This window comes from Lissotriton vulgaris, chromosome 1_1 (genome assembly GCF_964263255.1).
Source record: "Lissotriton vulgaris chromosome 1_1, aLisVul1.2, whole genome shotgun sequence".
Classification (NCBI taxonomy): Eukaryota; Metazoa; Chordata; class Amphibia; order Caudata; family Salamandridae; genus Lissotriton; species Lissotriton vulgaris.
This window is the reverse complement of record NC_141685.1, coordinates 1,483,149,923-1,483,168,860: the sequence shown is the minus strand read 5'-3', so window position 1 is coordinate 1,483,168,860 and position 18,938 is coordinate 1,483,149,923. Positions and strand designations below refer to the sequence as shown.

At 43.5% G+C, this 18,938-nt stretch overlaps 2 protein-coding genes across 2 annotated transcripts in view; one reads left to right on the top strand and one right to left on the bottom strand.

Moving 5' to 3' along the window:
- FBXL13 (F-box and leucine rich repeat protein 13) overlaps positions 1-18,938 on the bottom strand; it is a 1,406,730-nt gene that overhangs the window by 913,744 nt on the left and 474,048 nt on the right. The gene's annotated exons all lie outside the window — the stretch shown is intronic.
- LRRC17 (leucine rich repeat containing 17) overlaps positions 1-18,938 on the top strand; it is a 290,549-nt gene that overhangs the window by 219,031 nt on the left and 52,580 nt on the right. The gene's annotated exons all lie outside the window — the stretch shown is intronic.

Sequence of the window (18,938 nt, the reverse complement as noted above, 5' to 3'; positions counted from 1 at the left end):
GCATATAAATCTTCTCGAGTTAAGAGCAGTTTACCTGGCGCTTCGAGCGTCCCTGCCTCGGATCAAAAATTCCCCAGTGCTTGTGAGAACAGACAACACCACCACAATGCACTATATAAACAAACAAGGGGGGACTGGTTCTCTGATGTTGTCTCACGAATCTCAGAAAATCTGGAACTGGCTACTTCTTCACAACATTTCCCTTCGGGCAGAATACGTCCCTGGAACGGACAATTTCCTTGCAGACTCACTGAGCAGACAGCGCTCTGTGTGCCACGAGTGGGAGCTGGACCACCAACTTCTCAGTCACATCTTCTCCCGATGGGGCAGGCCTCACCTGGATCTGTTCGCAACCAAACACAACGCCAAATGCCAACATTACGCAAGCTGGCGTCCCCAGAAGGGGTCTCTAGGGAATGCATTTTTAATCGCATGGTTCAACATTTTTGCATACGCATTTCCTCCATTTCCCCTGATTCCCAGGGTCCTCCGGAAGCTGAAGGCGGAAAATTGTACCCTGATCTTGATAGCTCCAGCTTGGCCACGCAAGCACTGGTTTACGGAGCTTCATCTCCTATCGCTGGAAACGCCGATCCCATTGAAACCGTGCCCCAATCTCCTCACAATGAACCACGGACAAGTCCAACATCCGGATCCAGCATCTCTCAAATTATCGGCTTGGCTCCTGAGTTCAGAGAATTCCAGAACTTAGACATCCCGCAAGATTGCAGAGCTGTTCTAGCCCGGGCTCGGGCTGACAGTACCGACAAAACGTATTCCCTGAAATGGAAAAGGTTCTGCATGTGGTGCAAATCAAAGAAAATACATCCTTTTTCTTCGTCACCTGCACAGATTTTGCCTTACCTTCTTCATTTGGCAAACTCAGGTCTTGTTCATGCTTCAATAAAAGTTCACCTGGCTGCCATATCTCGTTTCAGACGTTCCTCAACTGGTGCTTCCCTCTGGTCCAGTAGACTCATAAAACAATTTCTTAAAGGTTTGTTCAGGACATTCCCTCCGGTGAGGTCTTTACCGCCTACCTGGCAGCTAAGTGTGCTTGCTCAATTAATGAAACATCCCTTTGAGCCAATACACAAAGCTGACATCAAATATCTTTCCTGGAAAACGGCTCTTCTACTGGCGCTTACCTCAGCGAGACTAAGCGAACTCCAAGGCTTCTCAATTCAAGACCCTTTCCTCCAATTCAGGCAGAACAGAGTGATTCTCAAGACTAATCCTAAATTCATTCCAAAGGACTCATCTGACTTTCACCTTAATGCGGTCTTTCTTCCCGAATCTACTTTCCGCAGCAGAGAGGTCTCTCCACTCTCTTGATCTCAAACGCTGTCTTAAGTTCTACATCCACAGAACAGAGACATTTCGGAAGTCTAACCAACTCTTCGTTGCCGTTAGCAGACCTAGGAAAGGTCTTCCATTGACTAAGCAGAGCATTTCAAGTTGGATCTCTGCAGCTATTGCTTTCTGTCATCAGCAAGCAGGACATCATCTGCATTCCAAGGTTCGTGCTCATTCCACTAGAGCAGTCTCAACCTCCATGGCGCTCTTTGCGGGAGTGCCCATCATTGACATCTGCAGAGCGGCGACATGGAAGACGCCACATACATTCACCAGGCACTACAGCTTATAACTGAACTTATGAAAGATGCAGCAGTGAGACAAGCTGTGCTCCGTCATCTATTTCACTAGAGGTGAGCCTTCTCTTTCATCCCACCTTCCTACTGTCTACTTGCACATTTCTCTTTTATATTGCATTTTGGTATCTTTTGCATTTCACAATTGATATGTTATTATCTAGTGAGATTTCATATTGTACCATTCGAAATGTGCTTGTTATTGCTCGCTACTCTGATTCAGGCATGTGAATCTATGAAAGATACCCATAATACTAGATAAGAAATGCGTTACTTACCTGTAACTACAATTATCCAGTATTGGTATCTTTCATAGATTCACATGCAACCCACCCACCTCCCCTGGAAGGGCTCACCTTAGTTTCTCTCAGTAGTATACTACTTAGCACTGTACTTACGAAAATCTGAGGGACTAGGGCTCCTTCCAGGAAGGTTTTAGAGGGTGGTGATAGCTGATTGGCTCTTGGCCAAAGTTTGGTCCTTTTCACAAAAGGACATGGATATGTTACTAATGAGAGACCTCTGGTCTATTACTATATATTTATGTCTATGTGACATTACTTTATTTATGTACCGGGGACTCCCACCCTGACGACGGGGAATGATTCAGGCATGTGAATCTATGAAAGAAACCAATACTGGATAACTGCAGTTACAGGTAAGTAACGCATTTCTTATTCAGACACTTGACACACTAGGGGATGCCATACCCCTGGTGCACTGGTTTTACCAAGCTCACCTCCAACAGGAGTGAGACATACACCGTCCGCTACACGATTCAGACTGGCGCTGCGCCCTATCCTATCCCCATGAGTTCTCTCGTAATTTCCGCTTTAAATGTATTCAATTCAATATTATGAATAGGGTTGATCTCACTCTTTGTTTTATTTCTAGGATTTACCCAGATTCCTCATCAGTTTGTCCCTGCTGTTTTCTCTCGGATGCGGCTCTTCCTCACATGTTTTGGTTGGGCGGACTGTTGACTGCTTACTGGCCACAGTCATTGCAGTTCTTTGTTATTATTATTAGGGGCATTTGTAGAGCGCCTGGTGTACGCCTGCAGGCGTGTCCCCGCGCTATAAAAGTGGGGTAAGCAGTTAGACAGCTAGCGCAACCGACTACCGTCTGAAAAGGTAGGTCTTAAGTTTAGTTCTAAACAGAGGTTCTGATGCCTCCAGGCGTATCTCAGACGGAAGGTCATTCCAATGCTTCGGTGCCAAAAATCTGAACGACCTTCCCCCATACGTGCTTTCCTGATTTTAGGAATTTTCAGGAGGCCTGTACAGGAGGAGCGCAGAGTCCTAGTGGGCTCATACCTGGTCACCAGGCTCTGTAGTGGGGCAGGGGCTTTGCCACCTAGAATCCGGTGACACGTAGCAAGGGCTTTAAATTCCACCCTGCTCCTCACAGGCAGCCAGTGCAGAGCCTGAAGTGCTGCCCTGGAGGAAGATCTTCTAGGAAGCCTCAAAATAAGGCGAGCGGCGGCATTTTGCATTACCTGTAGGCGGTTGAGAGCCTTTCCCGTGGCCCCCAGATACAGCAAATTGCTGTAATCTAGGCGTGAGGTGACTAAGGCATGCACCAACGTCCGACGAGCGGAAGTGGGCAGGAAATCCAAGACCTTTCTCAGAGTTCTTAGGACTCCAAAGCATGTCCCCACCACACGACTAATCTGGGATTCGAAGGCAAGGTTGGTGTCCAACCACATCCCAAGATTCCTGGCTTCCTGGCAAGGAACCGGTGTCTCTCCAAGGCAAGATGGCCACCACGCCGACGTCCACACAGATGGACATCCCCCCACCACGAGCACCTCGGTTTTGCTGCCATTAAGTTTCAGGCAGTTGGCGGACATCCAGGCTGCCAGTTCTTGCATGCAAGCTCTGAAATTGTCCGCCACCAAACCGGGCGCGCGCGAAAGGGAGATGACCAGCTGCGTGTCGTCGGCGTAGGACACTAGACGAAGTCCATAGCTTTCCACTATGGCCGCCAGCGGGGAGACATACAGATTGAACAGGGTCGGGCTCAGGGACGAGCCTTGCGGCACACCCTGTCCCAACCCAAATCTCCCTAGAGTAACACTCTCCCTGGCGGACCTGGAAGCATCTGCCTGTCAGGAAAGACTGGATCCACCCAAGCGCAGCCCCTGATACTCCTCCATCATTCAGACACTGTAGCAAGATGGAATGAGTTACAGTGTCGAATGCTGCGCTTAGGTCCAAGAGGATCAGAGCCATAGTCTGGCCCTCATCCACTCCTTGCCGTAGATATTCAACTGCCATCAGCAGTGCTGACTCCGTTGAATGCCGCGGACGGAATCCAAACTGCGAGTCATGAAGCAGGGAGGCTTCCTCCACAAAGCTCATTAGCTGAAGGTTAGCGATTTTCTCAGTATCAAGTCACTGGGCATCATCTGGACAACTCTTTGGAGATGACTAGGCATATTTCCCCACCCACATTCAGACAAGGCTGCAACTAAATGTATTGGCTTGGCTCCACTGTTGGCAAAGCGCTGTATTATAGTGAGGTTGAAGAATCCCGTACCTCCAACCATACAGTCCTGGAGAGAAGTGACGGCCCCCTGTCTGTCCTCCGAGAGCATTCATCTCCATAGAGAGGAGAGAGAGCGGTTTTGCTTAATATCCTATCGCCATGACTGTGATTCCCTGAGTGAGACATTTTCACATGCTACCACCCGTCCCACTTGACCACTCTGTTTGCTGGTACCGATTATTGTATATCTTTTATTTGTTATTGCGCATTTTATTACAACCAACAGGCCAGGAAAGACTCCTCAGATCTGTGGTAGCAGTTTGCATTGCAGCATAAAGCCTTCTCAGGTATTTGTGAGGGGTGTGTTACTCTCTGATTTATATGTGACAGTGGGTCCCAACTAAACTTTAGTGAGGCCTCAGTATAATTCCCAAAGATCCGGTAGGTCGCAAGCTGGTGGAAGCCTCATTGCTCCCTGCCCCAGCTTCCTTATTTTGTTCCAGCTCCGAATGGGGATGCCGGTAGTATTGCTCAGCCTTGCTGGGTTCCTATGTTATGCTAGGTGGCTGGCTATTCTTTGAGGCTTGAATGCCACCCCAGAAACCACACCACTGGAGTCAAGCTATCCAGGCTGATGAAGGCTGATAGCCCGAAACCGGTCCTTGGATGCTTGATTCCGATCTGGGAAAGACATGGCTTGGTAGTTCGGACTGGACTGTTCCCATGAGGCACAGGGTCAGAGCTGATTTGCTTATAGCCAGTGTCTAACCCAGGGTGGTGTGGAGTGCAAAAAAACGATGGATTTAGGCCCAGATCCTTATACTGGGGTGAAAGTATGACATTGTTCTACATTCTGTCAATCAACTGTTTTTTGCAATTTTCACCTCGAGTGTGCTGGGTATACTCAGACGTGAGTCCCAGGCTCTCCACACCACTGGAGTCAAGCTATCTAGGCTGATGAAGGCTGATAGCCAGAAACTGGTCCTTGGATGCTTGATTCCGGTCTGGGAAAGACATGGCTTGGTAGTTCGGACTGGACTGTTCCCATGAGGCACAGGGTCAGAGCTGATTTGCTTATAGCCAGTGTCTAACCCAGGGTGGTGTGGAGTGCAGGAGTGCAAAAAAACGATGGATTTAGGCCCAGATCCTTGTACCGGGGTGAATGTATGACATTGTTCTACATTCTGTCCATCAACTGTGTTTTTTGCAACCCCAGAAACCAAAGCAGGAATCCAAACAGGCTGATTCGGTCGGAGCTCACCCAAAGTAACCATCTTGTGTCAGTGGTGGCCACACCCTCCCGGGGAGGGAAACTTTTGGGGCTCAAAGATCCAGTTTAGCTTGCCGTTCTCTGTTTTTCTTTAATATAGTAAAATAGCAGGAGGGGATAAAACTTTCACTAGACTGAGTGTGATTGGGGTTTGACATCTTCAATGCTTGGAAAGCATCCAATGCATGCAAACACCGGAAACCAGAGAAATGAGCAACAGAAGATATTTAGCACAGTGTCAGTAAAAGGCACAAATACATCTAAAACGTTTACCTAAACACTCTAGGGGAGAGGAGTTGGCCTAACGGCTAGGGCGGTTGACCTTGAACCGGGGGAACCGGGTTCGAGTTTCGGCAATGACGCTGATCATCCTGTCATTCTGGGCAAATCACTTAATCTCCCCGTGCCTAACAAAAAATTAATGTGTCCTCATCTAATGCAACTGGTGCTATGTAAAGCGCTCTGATAACAGATACCGGTGCAAGTTCGCACTATATAAAACTTCGTAAAAAATATAAAACCTCTTGAATATTCTCCTGCAGCAAAGTAATCAAGCAGAACAATAGATATAACTGCTGTGTCTGTAATGGTATGACATTGTTTTAAGTCAGCATCCTTTCAAGTATCCATCTAGATGTGAATTCTTTTTATTTAATCAGGCAGAAGAATTGAGTGTACTTTTATTATCTCATATCAAGTGAACATGTTATAGCTTGCCATAAATGCTGTATCATTCTTTTGTGTAAATACCGGATAAGCCATCTGTTAGACAGTTTAGCTTGGAACTCCCAGGCCACAAAGCTTTTATCCAGTACCACACAAGTGGTAGGAACAGTCTGCTTGACCTTTCAACAGGCTGTAAATAAAACAGTAGATTAAGTGTAAAAAATACCCAATACCAAATTGGGTGTGCTGTCGGCTTTTTACATTTTCAGATTAGGACTTTCAATGAATCTGCTACAACAAGTGTTCAAACTCTGTTGGGATAGACATTTTCTTGCCCTCTACTAAAATTTAAATTTGCCAGAATACTGAGTTTTAAATATCACGCTACAAAATAAAGTAGAATATCAACTACTGAAATATTGTGAAGTTAAGTTTAAACAGGGAAGTATTAATTAACTTTTCCTATGTCCATATATATGTACCACATATTGCAACTGGGAAATTATAGTTCGGTCAGTGCTTCCACAGGAAATGCCTTTTTTGTTTTGCTAATAATTTTAGCACTGTTTGACAAACAGGTGCTCTTTTTTGACTAGTTTTTCTTTGATCATAGCTCTCGTGTCCCCACATTTACAGGCAGGGGGAGTGACACAATAATTGACTACATATTCCTGTCCCCCGGACTTTTAAAATATGTTGTTTCTTATAATGCTATACCGTTAACTTTTAGCGACCATAATCCAGTGGCAATTGAAATGATAGATGGATTTTCCTTTTTAAATACATCCACCTCTCACATGGCGGTGGTTGAAGTGAAAGCAAAAGATCAGGGGAGGAGGCTAAAATGGAGCAAGGTAATCCCAGACGAGTTTTTTAACACCATTACATTAAAGGCGGCTCTAGATCTAGAAATCTGTGGTGACCAACACTCTACGGGGGAGCAAGTAATATCCTCGTATGAAGTTATCTGTTCTAAAGTAGCTAAAGAACTTACTATTAAAAATAGACCTGCCACCAACAGCTTAGCCATGGGCTGGTTTGACCATAAATGTTCCAAAGCACATAACCTCCTCAAAAAAGCTCTCCAGGATCGCCCCAGGAATAAGGTTCTGGTGGTACAGCTTAGACGAGAGTATAAAAAAATAGTGCAGGAAAGGAAAAATGAAATTAAACATAATGCTTGGCTTGAACTTATGAATAAAGCGACACTTAAAGACAGTGCTAAATTTTGGTCTATCATCAACACGCCCCTTTTTTCTAATATTAAAAATAATATATTGGAGACTAACATCGCAGAGGAGGATTGGCTGAGCCATTTTGAAAAGATCTACGGCAGCCACCTTGATATAGAAACTTTTCCGGGTCAAGCCCCAGAGTCCCCCTCTATGCCAGTTAGCTTCCACATCGGAGAGGTCATAAAAGCAATTGAAGATTCTGCAGGGAGAAAGGCTCCAGGCCCAGATGGAGTCCCTGCGGATATGTACAAGGCCAACCCATTGTATTGGGCCAATATCCTGACAAATGTTTTTAATACTTCAGCCACTGCAGGATTTCCTAAATCTTGGTCTCGGTCGACTATTATCCCGGTGTTCAAGAAAGGCCAAAGGGCTGACCCTAGATGTTACAGGCCCATATCCTTGCTGGACTCCTCTATAAAAATTCTAGGGAAGGTCATTCTAGCAAGAATAACAGGGTGGGCCTCTGACAACAACATACTGTCAGAAGCCCAATATGGCTTCAGAGAGGTGAGGAGTACGGAGGACCAATGTCTGAACCTCCATTTAATAATAGCCAAATATACCAAAGCGGCCAGGGGCTCCATTTATCTTGGTTTTATGGATTTGTCCACAGCCTTTGACCTAGTCAATAGGTCAAAGCTGTGGACAATGCTCCTGGAATTGGGACTTGATTGGTCTCTCGTGTACTTTTTGGCTGAGCTCCACAAAGATCTGAATGCCTCTATCAGGATGACGACCGAGGGGAAGTGTACGTCCAGCTTTAAGTCCAGTAGGGGGGTACGACAAGGATGCATATTAGCCCCTATGTTGTTCATGTTATACATAAATGGCCTGGAACAAAATTTGTTGGCAGCGTCGCCGGACATCCTGCGTATGGGAGGTACCCCGATTCCGGTGCTCCTATACGCGGATGACGCTGTCCTTTTGGCTAGGACCCCCCTAGGTTTGCAAAGACTCCTGGATTCTTTTGGGGATTTTATGAAAAGCCTGGACTTGGTGGTAAACAACGGTAAATCTCATGTCATGTCACTGGGGCCTGCAAAAAACAAAGTTAAGACCTTCTTTTGTGGGGAGAGAGGAAGTTTCAAGAGTGAAGGTATTTACTTACCTGGGTGTAGTATTCGACGATAAAAGTTCTTGGTCCCCCCAGCTCTTACTAAAGGCAAACTCCGCGAGAAACTCTTCAGTGGCAGTATTAGGTTTTGCCAAAAGGTTGGGAGGAAAGCCAATAGAGGCAATAGTAACCATTTATAAAGCCAAGACCATTTCTATCGTAAGGTACGGGGCATCAATTTGGGGTTATATTAAAAATGATATGATCCAAACGGAAGAAAATAAATTCCTTCGTTCTCTTCTTGTCCTTCCAAATTCATCCGCTTCCTACTCTGTTCACTTGGAACTTGGGATTGGTTATATAGCAGATATAATTAAAATAGCCCCATTACTGCTATGGATTAGAATCTGGATAAACTCTCATCTCTCCCTAAATCATAAAATTTTAAAGGATTGCATCAGGTTAGACAATAGGAATAAAATCCAGTGGTTGTCTAACATAGAAATGTTAGCTGCATATATGGGGAGACCAGGCATTTTCTCCAATCCAGAATCCCTATGTAAGGCTGATTTGGATTGGGTAAAAACAAACTTCACTAAGTTAAGAGAGGTCGAGCGGGAGGGAGTAGAACTATGTAAATCCTCTGTTAGAGGGCATGTTTTGGTAACCTTGTCTCCAGCAATGTCACTATATATGACAACAGTTACCAACCAGTTTCATAGATGGCTGTTGACAAAATTACGATTTAACCAAATGCATATGCTCCTTTGGGATGTGGAGGGTTGGAGTAGACCTGAAGATGTTCCTCCCTGTAAGTGCGACGATTTTTCACCTCAGGACACTACGCACTTTATGTTTTTCTGCTCACTATATAAACAGGCTAGGAAAAGATTTATTATTCCATTGTTAAAAAGTATGAACTTTACTCAGTGCAAGCCAGCCTTAATGTTTTTACAATTGGTAGAATCTCCATTAACCATGTTCTGTGTCGCCAGCTTTCTTGCAGCGTCTGTTAGATAGAAGAGGGTCAGACAAAAAACTGTACAAGAGACTGATCCCCTCAATTAACAGACAATGATTCTGTATTAACGTTGTTAGATGGCTATGGTCGATTATGAATTTTATTGTTAATGAATATTTTTTATCTGTATAATAGTCATTTTTAAAAAAATTTAATATTATGTACATGTATAGCATACTTTTATGATTTTAATTAATCGAATAAAGTGGTTTTGACTTGACTTGACTTGACTAGTTACCTCATGGAAATTTTCAGAGTCATCTGTCAAGCGGGAAAAAGTGGGGGTTCCAAAACACAAAATCCCCATGCATTTTCCATAGACTTTTACAGCACTACCATAAAAAACTGCAATGCCGGGGGTTAGCTGGCCATGGCGTTTGGACGCAGGACCTGGCCACAGGCCAGGCATGGCAGGAGGGTGGCTTTATGTATGGTAATAAAATATTACTTTACAGTTAAAAAAAAAACAACTAGAAATTCGCTGAAAAATCAAACGGGTAAAATGATGTCATAGGTGAATATTTCAGTGACAATATAATGTTTCAAACAAAACAACACTGAAGTTCACCAGTTATAGTTATCTTAAGTAACTATAACTCGCTCCCTAAGGTATCTATGACTCACGCCCTCCCCATGCACAGCTAATTACCCCACAGATATAACATCCCTCATGACATGTTCTACAACATTATTGAGAACATTACTGCAACATTTGAAATTACATTATTGATAACAAGACTGTGCATGTTATGTTATTTGTTTATTTGTAGCGCGCGCTGTTAGTCGAAACTGTCCTGGCGCGATCGAAACTGTCCTGGCGTGGGCGCGAGGTATAGTTACCTTAGGGCACGGGTTATAGTTACTAGTGATAACTATAACTGGCCAAAGGCCTATATAGTGGGGGTCAGGGCACCTGCTAGGGGTTGGGAGCCAGCAAAGGGTTGGGCACAGGCCCTGCATTCAACCCCATGCGCACAGCGGTCATCAACTTACCTTATGTTAAAAAAACCATAGAAATTCACTGAAAAAAACAATGGTCAAATTGATGTTATAGTTAGAGACTGTAATATTACTTTACATTTTTTTTAAACTTAATAATTCACTAAAGGGACATTATAGTTAGGTGTAAATGTCAGTTACAAAATACCACTGTAAGCTAACAAAACCACTGAAATACACCAGTTATAGTTATCTCAAGTAACTATGGCTTATGTGCTAAAGTAACTATAACCTGCACCCTTGTAGAAATGTAGTTGTTAGTTGTGATGAATGTGAGTCCTGCACAAGTAATAGGCTCCCAATAGTCTCTTTTCTTGGGAACCAAGTACCCCATTGTACTACTTGGCTCTCTTGGGGTAGCGAAATAGGAGCAGTTCTAGGCCTACTCTGGGGAGCTCATATGGGCTAGAAATCTCCATTTGCTGCCACATAACAACAAACCTCAAATTATTGTCCAGTCAGTTCTTTTTCTTTGCAAAAGCTCCAGCCCAGGCTGCTTTGAAAATGACTACAGCCTTACCTGGGTTCATAGTTCCAATATGTCCCTGAGACTTAGGTCAAGTTTTTATAAAATGTTCCTGGGGCTGCTGCTCTTATTGCAGCCCCCACTACATTGGCAAATCAAGTAGGTGGTGCCCCTGCCCAACTTGAGGTGTTTTTACGCCATGTTCAGTTCCTTTCTTTGTGCCCGTTCCTACCTGGAGCCCAACAGACATGGCCACTAGTTGGCAGCGAGGGAAGCCCACTCTGGCCTGTCCCAGCTGGATCTGCAGACATGTTGGGGACACTGTGGTGCTCACCCATCTCCTCCGAGGCATAGGAATCAGGGGTGACACACCAATTCTGGGGGAGTGCAGCAGCACTCCCCTCCTTCACTTTCACCTCTGGAGTCCTGGGGATGGGATCCTGTGCCCCAGTCACTTCTGCACTGGCCTCATGGGCTACAGAGGCACCCAGACCACAAAATAAGCACTGGAGGAGGGGCCCACTCACGCCTTCTCCCCAAATGAAATAATGTCTTAAAGTAAGGATCCTCGTTGTGCTGACCCGTTGGCCCAGGACCACCCAAGGGGCATTCTGAAGGGATCTGCGGTGGAGCCCCACTCACTTGTTGCTTCGTTTACAGGGTTAAAAGTCGACCCCTTAGAGGCAGATATCTCCGGCCTCAAGTGGCCAATTTTGAAAACCTATGGCTCATTGTGATTCTGGTGGCGAGCTCTAGTCATCAGGAGAAGTTTCAACATGCCAACTTGTCTCTAAAAGGGCACACTTTGCTAGGATCTTGATTTTCAGGCCATCTGCACCAGCCTTCTCCTCTGCCTGGGTCCTGGTGCTCCTCTTCTGCTGATAAAGGAGGAGGGTATCTTGCACTGCACCTCCACTACCACCAGCAGGACACCCTCCTGTCTGCATTACCAAGCCTCCTGGCTGTCTTGGGGTGGCAGAGGAGTCCAGCTCTTCCCCCAACTTTTCCTCAAGTGGAATAATGGGGGCAGCACTACTGCCACTGGACACACCCATCTAGACCTGGTGACCAGCTGCAGAGAAAGTCCTCAGTCCATCTTTGCAGGGCATTAGGTGGCTTTTCTTTCCAGCTATCCACTGCTCAGCTATCACCTTACGGATCTATTGTCTTGTTCTCTGTCTCTCTCCCTTGTGCATGGGTTTAGAAGTGTTAGTGTAAAGTTATAGATGCTTGGCACCCTTCACCTATCCTAGGATTCATTCAAACAGATAGAAGCATGCCACTATTAGAGTGGGTTAGGTTATACATAAAAAAGAGGCTCTCACCTCTTCCCGCCTCTTTTAGGTGGTAATATCTTAGATACTTACTGTTTCCCTTTCTCTCTCCAGCGTTCTAAATCTCAGTGAGTGGACAGCTGCTTTGCGTATTTAAGCTGTCCTAGGATTCCCCATCCTCCCTCTACCCCTGTCCCAACACTCATGCACAGCATTCAGTGTCAATCCAATATGGCGCTGACAAGTTTCTTCTGTGAAAAGCTCCTCACAGGGTCTCAGCTCCACCTCTACCAGACATCACTACCAGATCCCTTCCCACCAAAACCTCAGAGGGGCGCCCCTTCTGTGTTGGTTCTGGATGTCTGGGTTTCCTCCTTTGTTCAGTTTGTCAGGGCTGACCCAGGCCTGGTGCAGTGTGATAACTAATTATCAAATGCAGATTTTCCTCCCCACTTCTTCCTTCCCAGTTACTGAGTCAATTACTGATAATTGCTTGTCCTGTGTGGGGAGACCTTTGTTCCCTCTGCTGTGTATCAGAAGAATTAACTTAGGACAGCAAAGGCCTAGAATCTGGTTAAGAGCTGAGCCAGAGAAATATGACAATTGTTGACATCCTATAAGATGTATATGTATCCTATTGGAACCTGTAAAATTAAACTTGGTGTACCTTTTAGCCCAGTTTGACATGTTGCTGGACTGTGTAAGCCTAAGTGGACCAAAACTGCAATCTAAAGCAGATTTCTTTGATATGTATAATACAGTGAAAACACTACAGATTTTCCAGTAAACCTTACTGACCCATCTATTAATTTCCACTAATACTATAAGGCCTACCCAAGGTCAGTACCAATCCTTACAGAGTCCCTTCTGCACCAGGCTACCTTTGCATAATTATCGGGCTGAGCAAGACAGTAGCCTCATATGTGCAGACCCCAAACATGTGTACACACATGTCCATGTGTAACCAGCCGAGTGCCCCTTACCCTAGCTATGCTACCTTAAAAGGCAGACACTGGCAGTCAACTAGCTCAGTTCAATTATTGTGAAATTACTGTGAGTGAGACTAAGGTAGTGAAATGAACCCACATTAAAAATCCAAAAACATGGGGATCAAAAGAAAAAATCCTGGGTGAATAAATGGGTGGAACTGATTTGCAACAGTCTACAATATTTTTTGAAGCATTGCGGTTGCCTTTTAGATTATTTAGTTGTCCATAGAACTGTTTACAACAAAAGTAACTTTTTGGGATAAAATATTTTAATTAATTCAGTGATGTATATGATTAGTTCTGTAGAGCAGGATGTTGTATCCCAGCTAGAGAGTTTTACATTGCAGGTTTTGAAGATTAACTAATTCAACATCTTCAAGTTTTATTCCCTTTATCCCTATGGATAGAAGAAGTTGAAACGAGCAACTGAAAGCTGTTTGTGTAGTGCCCAGACTCAGCCCCAGATGCACCCAGAAATGAAATAAATGCTAGGTTCACTGTACCAATGAACAACACCACATTCCTGGTCAGCAACACTGGATGGTTTCATGCATCACTGGCGTCTTTAAGAACCACAGAAACAGGTTAGAACAAGACAAATCAAAATAAAGGAAAGCAACATATCTTGGGCACACGTCTTTCTTTCTCCACCAGTGAATTCAGAAACAAGTATACCCATTACATATACTATTATGCTCACCATTTAATTCCAAGACAGGTGATCCCCAATGCTTGAGGACAAAGGATCCAACCTAAAGACGATTTACTGTTTTCAGTTTCAAAAGTGTAGATTGAACATTTTCACAAGAAACTGCACCGACAAAGGAAAGAAAAACGAGCTCTCTCTTACTTGTTTATAAACATAGTCAGGTGACATACCACGAGTTGCCTAACACAGGAGCACACCTTTTTTTCACTAAACTACATATACCAAAACACAGTGACCCAAAAGTGGAAGAAGAGGAATGTAGAGATGATCATTTACAAAACAGCACTCTGACAATCTTGGGGAAAAGGTCTCCCTGTTTAAACTCTGCGCACTGTTCCTCCAGAGGATAATTTCCCTTGCTGTCTGGATCAGGACATATCACACTCCCTCTCCTCGTGACCCATGCCCTGCTTAACCCACAGTCCATATTTTTATTACAGATCACCCCTATGTACGTATTCATATAGGACAAGAAAGTTATTTTGGCATCTGGGTGAAAAAAGGGATATTTCCTGCCTCGTGTTCCTTTGAGTTTTATGGAGAAGCCCACCAAAGCTCAGTCCAGTGCACGTTCACTTCCCTTTTCACACATCCAGCAGTACCCTCTTTCTGTTCAGAGCATCGTGACTTCAGGTCCCAGAAGAATTGGACTGTTTTATTTGGTATCGCCCTCATAATAATTTGTCCATTGCTTTGCTGATGCCATTACCACCAACACTAAGCCACCAGACACTCAATGCGTAATTTGTAAAACAGTAAGTGCTCAGAATCTCCTGGCTGGTGCTACTGAATGTTAGGGTAAGGAATACTAATACTGTTGATTTGTGACATCTCATGCCTCTCTCATCCACCACCAAACAGCGTTTGGCAATTTATCTCCCTTTTGAAGATTCTTTTTTATCCGTGCTTTCTCACTTTGACACTGTTTTTTCTTTCTTTGGCTTGCTCGTATTTCAGCTTTTTGTGAATGTAGACTCTTTTTCTCCTGATAAAAGCAGACTGAGTAAAAATAAGTGCCCCAAAAATGATTGTCAGGGGGATCCACCTTCAGTCAGTGGCTCAAATTAAGCGCTGCCCACACAAAATCCTTCCTCACGGTTTTCAGGGATAGCTTGAAGGCATTATCTGCTGTTTCAAAGTCTATCCACATTCCCTGTAGGCCATTAGCACCTTCACAATTTGAATAATCAGTTATTCCTTAAGAATTCTAGAAGAAGCTCCACTCTTCCATCCAAAATTACAATGCTGTCAATGCCTGTTCCACCATCGTTTTTGTCACCCTTTTTCAGACTTCCATAAAGCTCAGGTTTGTGACCTTTGCGCAAACTGCTGTTTGTGCAATGCTTGGAATTCATCACCCCACGTAGGATCCTGGCCTATGTATGCAGCCCAAGAGGATGCCAAGTTATGCGTGCACTTGTTCACTATTGGTAGATGTTAGAACTATTTATTAGCATTGCCTATTTATGTTCCTAGTACATAGCATCTGAGCTCCTGTCAGTCCTCCTAGACCCATGTATGATGGCGGTCTTATGTGTTTCCTTATGACACAGTATCTTCTGCTCCTGGATGGACATACAGGCACCCAAGTTCTTAGGGCAACTACAACTCTGCTGCAGGGTGATCCTATGGACCCATATACAAATGGGATAACTTCATTTTCATTGGCCGTAGCACCTCTGCTCTGACCACAAAATAGAGTGTCTTGTTTTTGCGTGGGAATTTTTGTACCTGGCTGCAACTCATATATCCACAAACAACATACAAATGGTATCTTAATTTCCCTGGAAAGTAAAATGTCCACTCATGGGAGAATCCCTTAGACCCATATACGAAAGGGGTGTTTTAATTTCATTCCTTAACCGAAAACTAGACTACAAACCCACACCTACTCACCAAGCACAATTGCTCGGTAGTGCCCCACAAAGTTAATATAATAAAAAATGAATGTCATGGTAAAGAAAGTTCAGTAAGTATATGCAAATACAGCTTATCTTCGTGCATCACACCATACCAAGCCCAATGACAAGTTCTCCATGAGATGTTTGGATCACACTTGGGATCCTCAGGCAAGATATCAACTTACCTCCCACATAGACATACCATGAAACACACACTCTACCAATCTGCGCAACAAACTGAGTAGCTTCTTAGTCAACCATTAAGAATGCACTTTGTAGCTTTGTTAGATGTGAAATAGTGCTATGCAAATGCTACAATACAATGCAAAAGTGAAAGAAACAAAAAGAATCAATGAAGCTCTGACTTTAGGATTTGTTTGCAAAACATGGAAATCTATTTCAAAAAGTGGGAAGTCAAGTGAATGGCGCATTGATAAGCAATTCAAATGGAAAAGGAATAAGGGAAGTGGTGTGCAGGAGGGGTAGGAGAAAGTAAAGAGGGTCTGTGGTCATATAAAAACATGCAAAGAACCAAAGAAAAACACCACTTTCACCAACACCCTCACAAAATCGTTTTTCGCACTTTCATTGAAAAACATTGTTGATTGTGTACAATAAGGTTGTCCCAAAACTGATTATTGCCTTAATAGTTGTTTTATTTCAACCCTGGCAACAACAAAGTGAAAAGAGACTCAGAAAGGTCTAAAGCTGTGGTAGCTAAATGTTAGTACAGAAACACACCTAACTATATTTGTAGCTTGAGAGCTCCCAGAACAGTTCCTGGCCAAAAGAAACAAGGGTAATATTTTCTCATGGCCACACCTACTAAGGTATATGTATAACACATTTCAGATCAACACACTATCTCCCTAAAAACACATGATCAACATTACCTAGAAGTGGATCCACAAGTTAAACAGAACATGTACAATTCCTGGTGCTGGATAACTTCTTTCAGGTGATGGCACTAAAAGTGATACATCTACTGGAATATACCTCTCAAAGTCTGAACTAAGGAAGTGCTACGGTGCATGCACAGTCTGTGCAATCACAAAGGTCACGCTGATTCTGACAAGTCAGGATTCATCACTGTTTTTCCTTGGTGTGAGGAAGGATGCTGGGTTTGGCTTTGGATCAATGTCCTTAAAGAAAACAGATATAATAGATACAAAGGCCCTGATTAAGATAACGCCTCAGGATACTGTTGTAATCTCATTTCCATAAATGGTATACTCCCACCACCCCCTTCCCTTTGCTAAACAGTGGACTCTATTTTGGGAGTTCAACTTAGAATGTTGGCGGTCCTCTGCTCAGTTCGGAGAGTGGATGGCTAATAAAGAAGTTGTTACAGCCTTACCTTGTCTGGAGAATTTTCTTCTTTCTTACACTGGCGACGAGGATGGGATACATCTCCAGGTCATTACAAGTAGCCGGATATCTCTGGGCACAGTGATTCCATGCCTGGATACACAGGACATTGTTTCTCCAGATGCATATAGGCACCCTATAAAACCGCTACAAGGGCTCCAGGCATGAGCACGGGCCATTGCCTGCCTGAACCCAACTACACCTGGACTGCTTCAACTTAGTCCTGACTGCCAGGTTCCCACCCCAATCTCCCACAAGTTCTCCTGCTGACACTTTCTGCGATTTATGCTATTATCTCAAAATAAATCCCATCATAAACACGGAAATAGAGAGTGTGTCATACCCCACTATCAGTAGAATTAGCTTGTAGAAAGCGAAATGTCAATGTATTCTTCAAACACTTCACTTGATGACAGAATGGGTAGTACTGAAAGCAACTAACTTTGGGTGGCCCAATTCACAAAGCTATTTTTGTCCTTGAACCTACATTTACCACAGAAAATAACTCCAGTTACGTTTGCAAGGAGTTCACAAAAAGACTGTTTACAGCTTAAATGGATTTGCTACAGCAGATTTCTCCACCTCAAGTGTGGGGTAATCTACAATAGTAAATCCCACACAAGGGGTGGGTAGAGGACATTATAGAGTGTGGTTTTTGAACACCCACAAATGTATGTTTGCTGGCATTCACTTACCCTAATACAAACCTATTCCAGCACTGAAAAGTTTTGAAAACATACTAACACTAAGGACTGAAGTGACTCCCATTATAAAGAGGGAGGAAGACAAAGGGACCACCACCATATTTGTTGGGGATGTAGGGGAAAGGCTATTTCCACTGGAAAAAAATGATTTCTTCATAGAGGATTTTTTTTTAAAGTGAGTGGTCTCCATTGCCCAGTGCTTAAATCTATGTTGTGTCGATTTCCCTTGCTTGGGTGGGAGGGGCTAGATGAGATTACAACATTCTCAATATTAGGCCTGGAATCCTGCCCCTCCCATAGCTTTCCGGTCAGTTCTTAGAGGTGTTAAGAATTGAAGAAAAAATGTATAGTACGCTATGATAGTGTGAAACAGTCTTTCGGTGGCAACCGAAAAAAGTGATTTTGAAGAAAAGGAATAAGAGCAAAAAATGACTTATGAAAATATGACTATTGTCAAAAGACAGAAACATACTATTTAACAAATAATGGGCACTAATGGAACATTGCAGAGTATATGTCTTGAAAATCCATTTCATCAAAAAGAGGCCTGGGTTTTTAGGTCTAGCTTAGAGACAGCTTTAGTTATGTTGCCAGACTCATGTTTTTAAACAAGTATTTACAAAGCAAATAGGTCTAGCGTTGGCTGCCAACTTTTGTCTTTACCAATGTTTGTGAATATTTTTTGTAAAACGTACAAAAGGAGTATTTTTGTGTGTAAGTGCACATTGTACAAGAGCAGAATGCTGTCAATCACAGTTAAGGATGCCTTTGATTGAAAAAAACTCCGATGGTACCTCAACCTTTGGGTCCACTGATCTTTTTTATAAATATATCTTTTTATTTAATTTGTGATTGATTATGCAGGTATACATGTCTTGCTTTGTTTATCTTATATATAGACTTTTAGAAAACAAATCACATGAAATACTTTTTTAGGTGACAGCCTCATATTTAACAATTATATGTAGCATTCCAAACTAAGGGCAATAATTATCAAGCTAGCCACTACACAAATATGCGTCAGATACTACTTAGTAATTGTAGAACTGATTAACAGAAATAGAATATGTAAATAAAAAGGTAATGCCCAGCCCATTGCTATGCACAATCTCTTGACAAACAAATCTATTCGCCCTC